The sequence below is a fragment of the Rhinoderma darwinii genome, chromosome 3 (genome assembly GCF_050947455.1).
Source record: "Rhinoderma darwinii isolate aRhiDar2 chromosome 3, aRhiDar2.hap1, whole genome shotgun sequence".
NCBI classification, from domain to species: Eukaryota; Metazoa; Chordata; class Amphibia; order Anura; family Rhinodermatidae; genus Rhinoderma; species Rhinoderma darwinii.
The window spans coordinates 332,662,986-332,680,274 of record NC_134689.1 but is presented as its reverse complement, the minus strand read 5'-3'; the positions used below and the strand labels follow the sequence as shown (position 1 = coordinate 332,680,274).

Here is a 17,289-nt window from a genome sequence, read left to right as displayed (position 1 = left end):
CCTATATAAATTCCTTGTGTGTTGTAGTTTCCCAAATGGGGTTTCCATTGTTTTGGCACCATGAGATCCCTTCAAACCTCTTCAAACCTGACATGGTGCTTAAAATATATTCCAATAAAAAGGAGGTCCAAAAATCCACTAGGTGCTCCTTCATTTCTCAGGCTGGATTTACAAGAGCATGTTCGGACCGTGATATACGGTCAGTATGTCGGCCGCATTACCCGAACCAAACACACTGCAGGGAGCCGGGCTCCTAACATCATAGTTATCTATGACACTAGGTGTCACGGCCTCGCTGCGGGAAAACTGTCCCGTACTGTAATCATGCTTTCAGTAAAGGACAGGTGTCCCGCAGAGAAGCAGTGACACTTAGTGTCATAGATAATTATGAATATATAGTAGAAGAATGATCGAGGTACTCACTTCGGTGAGTGCCTCGATCATTCTTCTACTATATATTCAGCTGGTTCTGCTACACTTTCGATGAGCAACTCCGTGGCAATTTACCTGCATTTATCCAAATAGAAAGAAAGCCATTCTTTTATACTCCCATTCCGACTGTGCGGTTTTGGCAGTTCCAGCCTTTTTCCTTCTTCCCATTTCATAGATAATTATGATGCTAGGAGCCCGGCCCCCTGCAGTGTGTTCGGTCCGGGAAATGCGGGCAACATACAGACCGTATAAGACAGACCAAATACGCTCGTGTGAATCTGGCCTTAGGCCTGTGTTTGAATCAGGATATTTCTAAAAACTGCAGAATCTGCGCAATAAATATTGAGTTGCGTTTCTCTGTTTAAACCTTTTTGTGTTACAGACAAAAATGGATTAAAAATTAATTTCTGCAAAAAATGTTTACCTCTACTTTGCTCTAATTCCTGTCAGTCTGGGCCTGCTGTATAACCCATAATATAGTAGACAATTTCTCATCAATTACTTTCCAGCTCTTAGCAATGTTTATGATCGCTGGAGAAATAGTATGGAAATCAATTGCATGGTGTGTTTGGGGTGGGGATACCCTCATATAGCTTATTCAGCAGGGCTCATAGGGTGATGTAGGGAGGTGTGCAGGAATGACAGAATCCATATTTAATGTCAAATACAAACGTCCTAATTGCCATTTAGCCTATGTTAATGCTGATCTATTGTATATAGTAAATGTAGATGTTCTCATGATTTAGAAATAATGCCCTGTAAACAATGATGGCGGTATGTCCCTTCTATGTAACAGATGCTCGTGCTACTTGGGCTGGAATACATGAGCTGCGGGGACTTCTACCAATTTCTACAGATGAAGGGGCGGCTTGACATCCCCAGTGCAAGGTAAAGTTTTAAGTAAAAACCTGAGTGAATCTAAAAATAAATGAGATATTACATAGATTACAGTGTTAGGCCTTCTGCACACGAAAGAGTTGTAGGCACTTTATGCGTCACCATATGGTGCCTCTGCACAACATCTTTTTATGGAGGCACTCTCCCTAGAAGCAATGCTTAAAGGGGAGAATACCTCTATAATATGGCATCTGATGGAACATGCTACAATTTCTTTACCCATGGATTCCATATGAACTGGTCAGTCGTGTGCATGAGCCCTTAGGTCAACTCCACACTAGATCCAATGATACTCCTGATTTATAGGAATGTTATCTCCGAAAAATGTAGCTTCACCTGATACCCACTGAAGTCAATGAACAACCATGTAATTTATGGTTGTGCCAAGTTCTCCAGAGCGACAGATGCTCTTTGCAGCAACTCTTTTACTCTGGTGGATTTATGGGGTGTAGAGCAGGGGACCTCTATGTCATAAACATGACCTAATATATCTTTTGTACAGGGGTAATCCTGTGTAAATAACACCTTAAATGTTATTTGACAAGTTCTGTGGGGACTGGAAAGTAGTAATGGTCCTAAATTCCTCTTAATGCTTGTATGCCCCTAGGAAAGACTGGGCCCCATAGCAAATTCTTGACTGGGGCCCCCCAGGTGCCCTACGCATCCCCCCTTATAGATTGTGCCATACAGCCCCGCCTGTAGGCAGTGTCACACCGCACTTGTAGATAGCGCCCCTCACCTCCTCCTTGTAGATAGTGCCATACAGCCCCTTGTAGATATTGCCATAAAGCTCCCCTGTATATAGCGCTATACAGTTCTCACTGTATGTAGTGCCGCACAGCCCTCCCCCTTGTAAAAAGTGCCAAAGAGCCTTCCTAGTAGATAGTGCCACACAACCCCCTTAGCAGTGTGACACAGCCCCTTGTATATAATGCAACACAGACCCCTCTTGTGCATAGTGCCACAACTCCCCCAAGTAGTACAAGGCAATGGCGCATCCAAGAAAGTTGTATCAGCCAGGGGGATGTCAATCAAACATGGAGAGGGGGGTTTGGAGGCAGGAGTATGTGACTCTTCAGGATAGCGGCACCGCCCCATGACCTTTTAATGAGTAATTAGCATATAGTGTGTGCCGTTTTAAAAGTTGATTTTAAAAATGTTGCTGCGTCTGAAAAAAAACATACATTTGGAAATATTGTCAGAACATGTATTACCGCATGGTGGAGGTTTAAGGGGTTAAAACTACCAGACAGGTTTGCATGAAATATACAATTAATTGAAAACCATTCTATCTGCCTTGCAAGTTTGTTATTACAAATATATCCTATATAATTACAGCTCCAGAACCAAGCTCAAACTTGTATACAGTACCACAACCAAGCTCATACATATATACGGCACAAGAGCCAAGCTCAATACATATATACAGCACCAGAACCAACCTCAGTACATAAATACAGCACTAGAACCAAGCCCTGACATATATACAGCACCAGAATCAACCTCAGTACATAAATACAGCACTAGAACCAAGCTCAGTACATATATACAATACCAGAAGCAAGGTCAGTACATATATACAATACCAGAACCAAGATCAGTACATAAATATAGCAGCAGAACCAAGCTCAGTACATGAATACAGCATCAGAACCAAGCTCAATATATAAATGCAGCCCCAGAACTAAGCTCCGTACTTATATACAGTACTAGAACCAAGCTCATACATATATATAGCACCAGAACAAAGCTCAATACTTAAATACAGCATCAAAACCAAGATCAGTACATATAAACAGCCCCAGAACCAAGTTCAGTACATAAATACAGCACAAGATCCAAGCTCAGTACATATATACAGCACCAGAACAAATACAGCTCAATTTAGTGCAACCCCTACCATATAAGTTTGTACGGCGTAAAACTACAACTCCCAGCATTTTCCGGACAATGGTAAGGATATGATGGGAGATGCTGTTTCACCAAAAAAAAAATCATACCACCCATCATCTCGCTGCAGATCATACAGTGACTACAGTACTGATAAGAGGCAGAATAAACATTTACATTAAGTGACTTATCGGTGACGTCTCAGATTCTAGTTCTTTTCTTCTCCCTCCGATCCAGACCTTTATGGCCATGACCCATTTCTGCAGTTTTCAGCTCAGAAGTCTTCAGCTTCTCACTTTTAAAACATTTCTGCACCTATAAACGAAGATAAAATTCTCAACCCCTCTAAATATAATAAAGTACCATACAATGCACCTCTAACTATAATAGCGCCATACACTGTGTGCCTGATTATAATAGTACCATACACTGTGTCACACACATCGTGCCCCCTGTAGATAGTACCCCCATAGCCCCCTGTATATAGTGACCCCCATAGAGCCTCTGTAGATATTGCCCATATATGGACTCCAGAGCTGCAAGGCAATAGTGCTAACCACTGAGCCACCATGCTGCCCTACATATAGCTTCCCCTATAGCTTGTGCTCCACATATAGCCCACCTCTATAGATAGTGCCTCAGATATAGCCCATCCCTGTAGACAGTGCCCTACATATACGCCCCCTGTAGATAGTGCCCCACAGGTAACCCACCCCTATATATAGTGTCCCACATATAGCCTACCCCTGTAGATGGTGCCCTATAAATAGCTCCCCCTATAGATACAGCTCCACATCCCCACATATAGACCCCCCCCCCCTGTAGATAGATCACCCACTGTAGATAATGCCACTCACAGTTTTAGTAGAGAAAAAAAAAATGTACGTACTCACCCTGATCCCGTTCCAGCGCCGTCCGGTGGCAATGCAGATCTGCTCTCTTCTGAGCAGGTCTGCTGGAGTTGAATGACGCAAGTGACGCGTCTTTGAAAGGCGCTGATTGGCAGGGCACAATGACTTGTCCCGTCAATCAGCGCCTTTCAACCACGGAAGCGACGCGATGAAGTCATCGCGCTGCTAGCATCGTTGAAAGGTGCTGATTGGCGGGGCAAGTAATTTTACCCCACCAATCAGCGTCATTGTAAGGCGCAGAACGGTCGGGAACATGCCCGGCTATTCAGAACTAATGCATGTATTTGTACCTGCGTGCTTTAGACGCAGGTACAATTACTGCAAGAGGGGGTGGCTGTTGCTAGCACCGGGGCCCCCTCCGGTGCTAGTAATGCCCCCGGGCATGAGAGGGCTCGTATCGCCTGACTCATGTCAGAGGCAATGTTAGAGGCTCGGCGGCGCGGGCCCCGTAGTAGCGTCTCTACTGCTGTAGCAGCCATAACGGCTGCTAAAGGTACCACCAGGCATATGCGGGGGCGTGTCGGCGGGCGGCACGGGCCCCCTCAAACCGCGGGCCCCGTAGTAGCCGCAATGGCTGCTACAGCATTAGTTACGCCACTGTATGCCTCGTATAATTTACTTATTATAATACTAGGATTACCTAGATTAAATACAATTGTAGTGTTGTAATACAACTGTGTTAAGGAGGCTATACACATTAGATAAAAGTCAACCGAACCCACCAATTTCAGTTGTCTGGCCTACCATCTAATTTGTATAGTGGTGTTCTGATTCTTCCCCGACAACAGATGTCGAGGAGAGAAGGGTCAGGCATATTGGATTTCAGAATGCCAGACTTCTGTATGCAAGGAGATAAGCCGCTGGCAGAGGCTTTCTCCTTCTTGAGAACACATGCAGGCTCGGCCGAGTGTGCATGTTTATGGGGGTCAAGATTAATAGCTGTCAACGAACATTTAGCCTCAGCTATCTGAAATGTATGGCAAGATTAAGGCTACATTCAGACGAGCGTGTCCGATTTGCGCGCGTAAAAAATGCAGTGTTTTTGCTACATTTAATGTCCGTGTGCCATAGTGTGTATTGCATAATGGCAACTGTGTGCTCTGTGTGTGACATGCATCTTTCACGTCCGTGCAAGCACTTTTTTTTTATTTCTCTGAATATCTTTGTAACTGATGCGTTAAACACGGATCAGCACACGGATGTTATCCGTGTGCTGTCCCTGTTTTTCATGGACCCATAGACTTCAATGGGCGACTTGGTGCGCAAAAACGAACTAATATAAGACATGCAGTGAGTTTCACGCAACGGACACTCGCTGTGTGAAAACTCACGCATGTCTGAATAGCCCCATTGAAATGAATGGGTCCGCCTGCTGTGAGTAATTTCAACGCACAGTACACGGACGAGTATTACGCTTGTCTGAATAAGCCCTTAGGTCTATAGAAGCTATCAACTCACTGAATGTAACAATGAAAGCTTCCATTATCTCCCAGCAAACAGAGATCTTAAAAATAGCAAAGAACTGAAATACAAAACAATTTAGAAAGTTGCAGAACTTTTCATAATACTATTGAGATTTATTTATATAAAACCAGGACATTTCTACAATTATTTACCTAAAATAAATTTATGTTCATAGTAAATGGAATAAAAAATGAAAATAAAAATATGTGCAGCATAAAGACAAATATATGTGAAATTCTCCTATCAGTGGACACTAATAGGAAACAATTATCTGTCAGTTTATTGAATAGTTTGGGTTTCTGGGTTTTGTGTTATCCTCCACATGTTACACTGATACTTTTTCTTTTGTGCCAGATTCTATGCCGCTGAGCTCGTGTGTGGCATCCAATATCTCCATTCTAAGGGCATCGTCCACAGGTAATTACATTCATAGATTATTTTCCAAAGTATGTTTTCGCACGAGATAACATCTGATGGACAGGAACTTGTCCTCTTTCTGATGGGACTGTCACTGGCCACATAGTCCACACCCTAATGTGGTATAGTCAAAGCTTATGGTAAAGCAGAAAAAGCTTCACAACAAAATAATATTGTACCTAGTGACTAATATTGTAATAAACCACGTATAATATGCCGTTCTCCACAGCTGATCACAGGCTGGACACTGACCATACATCCAATGTTTCCTCTTATATTTCACAGAGATCTCAAGCCCGAGAACATCCTGGTGGCTGATACGGGCCATATTAAGATCGCAGATTTCGGTCTCGCAATTGAGAACATGCTTGGAGACTGCACAGCCACTGGATATGCTGGGACGCTAGGCTTTGTGGCTCCTGAGGTGAGACGCATACAATTTTACTATTTTTCATGTACCTCATTTAAGATGAATTTAAAGATATCCTTATATTGTAAAAACAGAAGTTAGAGAGACCCAACGTATCTTTGTCCTGTGTTTTGTTTTATTTTTCATTACAGAGATAATTAATATTTTTATTATGGTAGCCACAATTGTGGTAGACCTCCATATTGGTTGTCACTTCTATAGTCACTGCCACCCACTCTGCAATCCAATGCTATCCAATAATGGCAACTACCACATGGCAGTGGCCTGCCTTTGGGTGGCACATTAGCCTTGTGCTTTCTTGGCACCTGCAGTGTTAGTTCTGAGGTAAAAGTTTCATTACCTTCTGTGCATATTATTCTTTGGTAACCACAATAGTATCAGCTGTAATTCCATAGACATGATCTTTTCCTACAATTCTTCAGGGTAATTAAAAATGATCTGTCAGCACCTTAATAATAAATCTCAGCATGGCTGTCCTACATAATGACATACATACATGACATAGAGAGTGATAGACTAGTGTGGTGACATAGAAACTAGTAACTGTTCTCTCCTTTATGGCAGATTCTGGCTGAGGAGGAGTATGACGCTGGAGTGGACTGGTATTCATTTGGTGTCATCTTAAATGAAATGATTACCAGTAAGTGTACTTACCATCCTGCACTATTCCATCAAACACACTCCAGCGCCGAAGACATCATCAAGGAGGTCAGTATCTTACTGTAATACGTTACAAATACTGGACTCTATACTAAGTCTGGAGCAGAGGCAGGATTTTTCGAGAGAGGGGTTTCAAATTCATAGAAGGTGTAAAAAGAAATGAAGTCAGATAATTCCAAAGGTACCAGATTTATGAAGAGGTGTGCGTTAAATTAGGCTCAATTCTTGCCCACTACCCTGGCTATTATATTGGTGCAAAATAGGCCATTATTAATAAATGTGCGCCATTGTGTCCAGTCGCAGAACGCTGCTGATACTGAGCTCTGAGTGATCACTGGTATTGGCTTTACTGCATAGATTCAGAGCTAGTTGTGGTCACTAATGTATAAATACATTTCTCATTTTCAGCTCCTCCAGAGAAATCCTGCCAGGCGCTTAGGAGTCAATGGTAACATCAGAAGCCACCAGTTCTTTCAGCATATTGACTGGGTCTCTGTGGAAGCCCTTCGGATGCCCCCACCATACATCCCTATAGTAAGTAAATAAGCAGAAATAAACTTTATATACAGTATATGCTCTGTGTACTATTATAGCACTTAACACATGGCTCTCTTTTATGTAAAAAATACTGTGCCCAATGCCTTTGCAAATGAAAAAAAACAAACTTTTAGGAAATGGTCCATGAACTTTTTCTAAGAAAAAACGTATGCCGGCTAGAAATGTTTTTTTTTCTCTGTAATTTTTTTAAGTCACATGGGAGAAATGGCACATAACTGTTTGCATAGTCATAAATGCACTAATGCCGTGGTATGTATTGACTCAATGCCAGCCAACTGTAATGGGCATAGTCTACTGTCCTAATATGGCTTTTAGGTTCTGCCTATTGGAGATTTCCTCCCCTTCTGAGAAACCCCTAAAAGTTATCATAATAGATTTTTAAATTTTTCGGATCAACCATTTAGTCTTTATGAGCTTTCAAATCATATTCTTCTAATTCTCCTTCTTATAGCCATCTACACCTCATCGCCATGCCGGACAATTCCACCTGGGCAGAATGGAGGCAGCAGAGGCCGAGGAGGGACCTTTATCCATGGAAGATCAGGCCATGTTTAGAGGGTTTTCATTTGTCACCTGGTAAACCCTCTACAAAACACTATCTCTAATGTCATCAGAGCAAGCTGTCCTCCTGAGCTCCTGGGAGAAGATCAACGGAAGACCAGAAGAATGGACGACAACAGACGATCATGGTTACAGTTGGTAAGTATGAGCACAACAACATCCGTGCTACATTAACACCTAGGCATGTTTTATACATTTTAGCTTAAATTTGCCGGTACTGATTTGCTCAAGCCCATAACAGCACCAACTGGTGGTGCTGTCATGCGATAGGAGGAAATACAAAGGTGCGGAATGGCCGGCTATTAAGGGGTGGAGGAGGCCGGATTTTTTATTTTTTTTTCAACTAACATCTCAAACATGCCTATTATATTTAGAAAATGTTTATACTACACATAGAGATCTACTCTATATGTAGTACATGAAAAAAGATACCGGTACTTACATTTCCTCCTACCCATGACAAGTCTGTCATAGGTGAGGGGAAAAGGTGCGGAATGGCCGGCTATTAAGGGGTGGAGGAGGCCGGATTTTTTTTTTTTTCTTATTTAATTTGCACCACAGAACATGCCTAAGATATTTAGAATATTTTTATATTACACATAGAGATCTGCTCTATATATAATAATGAGAAAAGTTACCGGTAATTATATTTCCTCCCATTTATGACAAGTCTTTCATAGGTGAAAATAAAAGGTGCGGAGTGGCTGGCTATTAAGGGGTGGAGGAGTCCAGATTTATTTTTTTTCAAAGAAAGTTTACAAAAAAATGTAGACGTACATGACAGAATAGCTTCTTATATGCTGGGGACTAAGGAACACTAAGCATCAAACGAGTATGTGGCAGAGGGCAGCAGCAAGTAATAACACATATACCTGACCAGCTTAACAGGCGGAAGTGCAGTCTGATAGGTCACATTGGAAACAGAAGGGCAGCTGCAGGAACTAATAATTTAGCAGAAATGTAGAATAGCAGCCTAGATCTGTAATTTATAGCAAGCACCAGAATAAAATAATCTAGTAGAAGTAACAGGCGGGTAGCATAATGCTGGCCATACACATATGATAGCTGTTAGACAACTATCTACCCAGACTCAGATCTGCTGATCGTGCTTGTTTATTTCAGTAGGGAGACACCTTTGGCAGGGTTTTTCTCCTGGTAAAAAAAGAATGCTCGCTCCTCATTTCCCTCAACAGATTGTCAAAGGACAGTCGAGTTCCCGTCATACATATTAGGTTGTTGGCAGATCCCGCCAGCGTGTATTTTATTTATATGGCCAGATTTAGAACTAGAATGTCCACTTCATATTATCAGGCAAGATCTGACCTATAACCAGGAGCGTTGCTAGGGACGTAAAATATCAGCGGCACAAGCCCCAGGATATATGTTTACCCCCCAACAAAAAAAAAACGCCCCCCTGTAGATAGCGCTACGCGCGCACACACATCCTGTAGATCATGCTACACACTTCCCCTGTAGATGATACCACACAATTCCATCTTTGTAGATGGTGCCACATGCCGAGACGAGACCCTTGCGTAGGCTGGTGTGATCCTGTCCCAGTGTCTTATAGGTTGCAGCCCGGGCTGACTGGCAGATGTTAGCCTGGGGGAAAACATAAGAAACGTTGTCAGTCATACACTTATGTTGCTGTTTCTTGGCTGTTCCACCACTGATGGTTTCTGGGTCACCTGATGCTTCCTTTTTTTTTTATAACCTAGTGCCATTGAGTATCGTCCATAACAATCCCACATTACCACAGCGTGATGCGACATTGTTATAGATGACAGACATGACCTCAAGTTATAAATAAAGGAGCAGCAGTCGAACCAGGAAACCATCAGTGGTGGAACAGCCAAAAATCAGCAACGTAAGTGTGTCATATGACAAGATTTATCAAAAAAGAAACACAGAAACCCTTTCAACTAATGCATTTCTCTAGGGTCCTTTTACACGGCCAGACAAGAGCCATGAAAATGAGCGCTGATCCACGAAACAGCCCATTAATCGGCGCTCTTTTGCGCCTTTAACAAGGGGCAATGCTTGGATATGTATGGGGACGAGCGATGGTTACTACGATCGTTAATTCCCATACATTTCCATCATGTCGGCAGCACATCTCCCTGTTTACACAGGGACATGTGCTGCCGACTAGCAAACAATTTATTGGCCTCGTAAACAAGTCGATTAGCTGATGAATGAGCGCTTGCTCATTCCTCGGCCAATAGTTGCCCGCATGAATGATGTTATTATCGATCACATCTAAGTTCATGATCTTAGATGTGATCGTTATTAGCTGGATCCTGCTTGTCAGAGACACACAAGACCAGCGTTGGTTTAAGCCGTCAGTCCTGCAGACCTGAAGTATTTAGCTTTGACGGCAAGATACAGCTTCTATGTATACAGAATACATAGAAACTGTATCTGAAGAGAAAGATTTTTTTAAATAAATAACAAATTTAAAAGTTGTTTAAAATGAAATAAAACATTGATTTATTAACAATAAATGGCTTCAAATATTTGCATAGCCGTTAAAGTCTGTAGTCAAATATAAAATGGACACGTAGCGGTTAAGGAGTGATTAAAACTGTATATAAACAATGCAAGCGGCCAATTACTGCATCACAAAACCACGGCAAATCATAATAAAACCGCTTGTGTATTTTTAGAAGCAGTTTTAATGTGTTGTTTTAAACTGCACCTCAACTGCTACATGTGAATATACCCTAACAGAACAAAACAGTCAAGCCTCCTTCCCCCACACAAAAACTATAACTAAACTTTCCCCTCGCATAACATCTACAGCAAAGCCCCCTTACCCTACACAACTGAACTCCAACGCGTTGAGGTCAAATCACGTTTTTTTGCAACAGTAGTTGTAAAATTACTTTTATAACCATGTCATTATCACAGATTTGCGAAAATCTCTACAAATGAAAAACGCAATATGACCATAACCTGTGAATAGATGCTAAAGAAGGCCAAACACATGGCAGATACGGTCAAATCTCCCCATACAAACTAAATAAAGGCTATGTACACCTTTGAAAACTTTTTGTTTCTTTTCTTTTTTTTAATAAAACAGTACATCAGTGTGGAATATTTGCCAACAGTCCCGAATTTGCCGCACGTGTCCCAGCAACTACCATATTCAATTGTACCTGTGTCCTCAGGATGCAGACACAATTGAATATTATGTCAGAGCAAGAAACTATCCAGTCCCTGCTCTGCCATTTACTCCTTCTGAAGCGGAATCCCCAGCAAGAACGTTGTCGACGCTCTGGACGGGTATTGCGCTCCTAAAGGGAGCCCCTGACGTCTCGGTTTATAGGGTTGGTGTGGATTCCCAGAATACAGTCACAAGATTAACCCAGCACACAGAAAAAAAGGAGAAAATGTCATTGATGCAAGGATTATTTAAAATCTTTGTCGTATTTTTCATATATTTAAATTGATATATATATATATATATATATATATATAGATCAATCATGAATGCATAGGCGACCAAAGTCTGAGGATGATAAAGGCCCATTACAGGCCTTTATCACTGCAGCTGTGCACAGAGAAAGATGAGGGTATAGGAGTCCAAGGCGTCTGTCTGCCAGACACTCTGAAAGGAGGTCTCCTTTCAGAGCATCCTTGGATTTTAGTCGCTTATGCATTTATGACTGATCTATATATATATATATATATATATATATATATATATGTGCTAAGTTAATCTTGTGACTATCCATATATGGACAGTGATGTCAAGTCCTCCTCCAGGAGAGGAATCCCCGGCCAGCGCGTTGAGGACACTCTGGCTGGGTATTCGGCTCCTAGAAGGAGACCCTGATGTCTCTGTCCATATATAGACACAGGGCTGCCATCAGGGCAGTACTACTGGTACTGCCGTCAGGGGCTTGACCAGAGTGATAAAAAAATAGGGGCCCGCTCACTTCTCAGCTGCTTTAAACATTTGAATAAGGTCCCCAGCATTAGTCAATTGGAGATAGGACGGACCCTGCAATGTAATAGGGCCCATTCCTTACTCTGAAGTAACTAACGCTGGGGCCCTGAGAGGACTTACAGAAGAGGAAGATGCAGCATGAGAAGCAGAAGTTCCGTGTGGAGAGAGCCGCCCATCAGACACGTCCCTCTCTACACAGCCGACTGGACCTGCAGGCTGGTGAGTGTCCCCCCCTCTCCATCCCGCTTCCCATTCCCCCTGACCCCACTTGTAGAATATATAAAGTATGTTAAAATGTTTTTGATTTTTTTTTTGTTTCCCTAGTGTCTTTTTGCCTCGATTTTCGCAATCGTGACAAAAATGGCGCAGTTTTGCCACGATAATATAAAAATCACGGCAATACACGCTATTTGTGCCGCGATTACTAAAATTACATAAAAAAAGGATACAAAATATAAAAAAATAGTGCTGTTAGGCTATATTCTCACAGTGCGGTCAAATCATGTTTTTGCCACGATTTTGCAAAAATTGTGCCCAAAAAAATGGGATTTGACCGCACTGTGTAACTAGACTAAGATCTTATTCAGACGGCCGTGTTCGGTCCGTGATATACGGAGCGTGTATTTCCCAGGCCGACCACAATTCAGGGAGCCAGACTCCTAGCATCACAGTTATCAATGCTGCTAGGAGACCCTGCCTCTCCGCGGGAATGCTGCCCCATACTGTAACAATGTTTTCAGTACGGGACTGGGGACAGTATTCCCATGGGAAAGGGAGGGACTCCTATGATTATAGATAACTGTGATCGCTTCTCTGCCTTTTGGCTAAGATCAAGTGTAGTACCTGCTCAAGCTGAGGTTAGTAATCATCCCTGTCAGTGGTACAGCAGCCATCGTAGGGGGATGACAGAACGCCGAGGTGAGGGCAGGGAACCACAACGGTCATGGCTCTGGTGTACGCATTTGGTTTAAAGGTACCATTTGTAGGTGACCAGGCGACCACCGGATCGAGGTCAGGAGGTCGGGTAGTTTGGAAGCCCGAGTTGCTATGTGCCCCAGGGCTGGTGACCCTGGGGTGCCCTAACTCACTGGCGGTGGGATCCCACTGAGTGAAGGTACATTTGCACGCACTCTCTTTCACACTATATGAGCACACACCTTTATTCTCCCGGCCTTCTGGCTGGGAGATGAGGAATTTTTATACATGGCGGATGTCCAGGCTGTATCACAGCGTACATCCACTTATTTAATTTTGTTTTTCACTGTGTGTTTGTCACGTTTGTTTACAGGATTTCGGATGCGAGGTGTAAGTAGAAGCAGGCTCCAAGGTGGACACTGGGGTGGCAGCCTAGGTTGAAGCCTTGGAGTGTTGTTGGGTCTCCCTAAGCTCCGGCAAGGGGGGATCATCGATCCTCGATCCTCTTGGCCTCAGGCTTGGAGGGTCAGGGAATGGTTATGCGGGGCCTCTCTCTTTTAAGAGAAGGGCTGCGATAGATCGCATCCTTGTGCACTTTTTGTGTGGCACTCCTGCACTTTTTTTTTGCACTTGGGTGATAGAAAGCACGGCTCGGGCTTTCAATAAAAAACTGTGATACAAGAAACCCGGCTCCCTGAACTGCGGTTGGTCCGGGAAATATGGCCGATACACGGTCCGTATATCACAGACCGAACATGGACGTCTGAATAAGGCCACTTGTCCACTTGTCTCCTATTTTTGGTGCGGACTGGGCACTGAAAATTCACTACAAATTACAATATAAGGCTATATTCAGACGAACGTGTGTGAAATCAGTCGTGAATAATGGCCGTTTTTCACAGCCGATTTGCACCCGAGATCCGTGAAAGTGGACAAAAATAGAACATGTCCTATTTTTTTTACATGCCCTTCACACGGTCCATTAAAGCAATGACCGTGTGAATAGCCCCATAGAAATCCATGCAGCTGTGTGATGACCATTAAAAAAACGTCCTTCACACAGACGATTAACAAAACCCCATGCACATGCAACAGTAAAAAAATCTGCGTGGAATTTAGGACGTGCTGCTGATTTTTAAATCAGCTGCATGCCTATTACGTTGCAGAATTGTAACGTATTTCATCCTTTACAATGTGCAATGTTAAATACTTTTGTGTCAAAAAAGAAAAAAGTATAGTAGGTATGATACCTTTATTGGCTAACCATAAAAGTTCTATATGCAGCTTTCAGAGCACACAGGCCCCTTCCTCAGTCAATTTACAAATGAATGACTGATAAAAAAAAAAAAGCACAACTTTTTAAGATGTTACACAAACACAATTAGTACATGAGGTGAAACATCATTAGGATAAGCCGGGGCAATAAAACTGAGGTTATAGGGGTGATGACTTAGGAGTTAAGGCATCTGGAGTCAGTCTGATGGGGGATGTCACGTGTGTCCATGTAGTGGCTCATAAATTCAGGTGTTAGATTGAGGCCTTGTCTCAATGACTGGAATTTTATCATCTTGAATTCCCAAATTTTTCTTTCTCTGTTGTTTTTTAAATGACCCTTCAGTATTAGGACCTTTAAATCTGCCAAACTGTGATGAGGTCCAGAGTATGGATGCACGATGCATCGAAACTTCCATACTGTTTCGATACTGTGCTAATGAGCGGCGGCACTGAAGACAGAAGATGGCGGGCGCACTGCAAAACACCCCCATGTTCTGTCTTCAGTGCCTAAACCGCCGCTCATTAGTCCAGCACCATCACCTCAGGCTGACCGCGTGCGCACTTACTGTCAGGAGCAGGGCAATGGCTGTATTATACAGCTGCAGCCCTACTCTATAACGCTGGAGGTCAGAGAAATCTCATCTCCGCCTCTATTCCCCTGAATGCTGCGATCAAAGCTGACCACCACCGCAGCATTCAGGGGAAAATGAGAATTCCTGTGACACGATCGAGGGCCATACCATATATGGCCAGACAGCCCAGGGTCCATTGAAGGACCTCTGGCCTGCCTTACCATATTTCCTGTTGTTAGGGCATACTTAGGTATGTCCTAACAACTGCCCGTGTAGTATCCGTACACAGGCTAATGTACTGGTATATAGATATATGCCTGTTTAATATCAGTATATATATATATATATATATATATATATATATGCCAGTGCATTAAAGTTGAAAAATAAAGTAAAAACATAAAGTAATATTAAATGTTTAAAAAATGCACATACACCTTTTTTTACAATAAACATTAAAATAAGTCTCAATACTTATGACTGAGAAACATAAAGGGGTTGATTACTATTAATGTGAGGCACGTGGAGGTTAAATTCATCATCACACCACGCGCCTCACATCAGAAAATGGAAGAACCTTTTTTTTTTTATTACGGTTCGCAAAGTATCGTTTTGGTATTGAAATCGCAAAACTACACAAAGTATCGGTATCGAAGTCCAAATTCTGGTATCGTGACATCCCTAGTCCAGAGAAGTGTTTTCCCACGGGTGGATCCAACTCCTGTTTTATTGTATGTCTGTGAAGATTCATCCTGGTTTGTAGTTTTTGTATGGTTTCCCCAATGTAGATTCCTTTACTGATGCACCTTGTACACAGGATCATGTACACTACATTGGAGGATGTACAGGAGAACGTGCCAGTGATTTTATAGTCCGGTTGTCTTTGGTATGTGGATGGTATTTGATGACAAGATGTTGGTACAGGTCTTGCATTTTCTACTGTTGCAAGGAAAGTTGCCAGTCTCTGATGGTGATGAGAGGGCACTTCTGACCAGGAGATTCATTAGGTTTGGTGGCTGTTTGTATGCAAGGAGAGGTAAATCCGGGAATATTTCCTTCAGTTTATTGTCTTTGTTGAATATAGGTTGGAGATCAGCAGCAATTTTTCTCAAGATGTTAATTTGTGGGTTGTATATGACCACTAGGGGCACCCTGCTGTTGTCTTCCTTCTTTTTGTTCTCCAGAGTATTGCTCCTTGGAATTCTTGTTGCTCTGCAGATCTGATCGTCTATAATCCTTGGATGGTATCCCTTTTGTAGGAATGTATTCCAGTGATAGCCGGTGTTGTTTTCTGTCTTCACTGTCTGAACAGATCCGTATGTAGTGCATTGCCCGGCTGTAGATGATGGATTTCTTTATGTGTCTCGGATGGAAGCTGTTCCATCTCAGATATGCTGGACGGCCTGTAGGTTTATGGTAGATTGTTGTTTGTATGGTATTGTTTCCCATGTATATGGTCATGTCCATGAAATATATTTGAGATGTAGAGTAGTTGAGAGTGAGTTTGATGGTAGGATGGAACTTGTTGAAGTTTTTATGGAAAGAAAGCAGTTCATGTTCAGAGCCTGTCCAGATTATCAGCAGGTCATCAATGTACCGGAAATATGCTAAAGGTTTACTTGCGCAGGTTGATAAAAACTCCTCCTCTAGGTTGGCCGTGAACAGGTTAGCATATTGTGGTGACATTTCGCTACCCATAGCGCTTCCCATACATTGCAGATATATGTCTTTGTCAAATAAAAAATAATTGTGATGGAGTTTGAACCTGATGAATTGTAGGGCTGGCTCTGTCGCTAGATTGTTCTTTTGAAGAAAGTGTTGGCATGCGGCTATACCATCCTCATGGGGGATGTTAGAATACAGAGACTCCACATCCATAGTTGCTAATATTGTTCCCTCTGGTAGTGGACCTAGGGCTGAGAGTTTGCAGAGGACGTCTGTGGTGTCTTGGACATAACTGGGTGTGCACCTCATCAAGGGCTTTAGAAGATTTTCCACCCAGCCAGAAATATTCTCAGTTAAAGTCCCAACACCTCAAATGATTGGTCTCCCTGGATTACCTTCTTTATGTATTTTAGGTAACATGTAGAATGTACCCATTCTGGGATTTTTTACTGTCCTTTACAATGTAAAGGGTTAATTTGTTGTAAATCCCTAGCAAATTCTGTAAGGCTACACGAATACATTGAGGAATTGGGTGCACAAAATCTGCATCAAAACCGCAGGTAATTCTGCAGGTAAAATCTGCATGCAATAATGCATTTTTTGATACATTTTTATGTGTGGTTTTTACATTTTGATGCGGAAATAGGTGCAGGTTTTATGCAGCAGATTTTTTGTAATTTTTTTTAAACT

General features: G+C 42.4%; 1 pseudogene; it reads left to right on the top strand.

The window, feature by feature from the left end:
* Positions 1 to 12,976: 12,976 nt before the first annotated feature.
* LOC142751153 (U2 spliceosomal RNA) lies at positions 12,977 to 13,066 on the top strand (annotated as a pseudogene).
* The last annotated feature ends 4,223 nt before the right edge of the window (positions 13,067 to 17,289 follow it).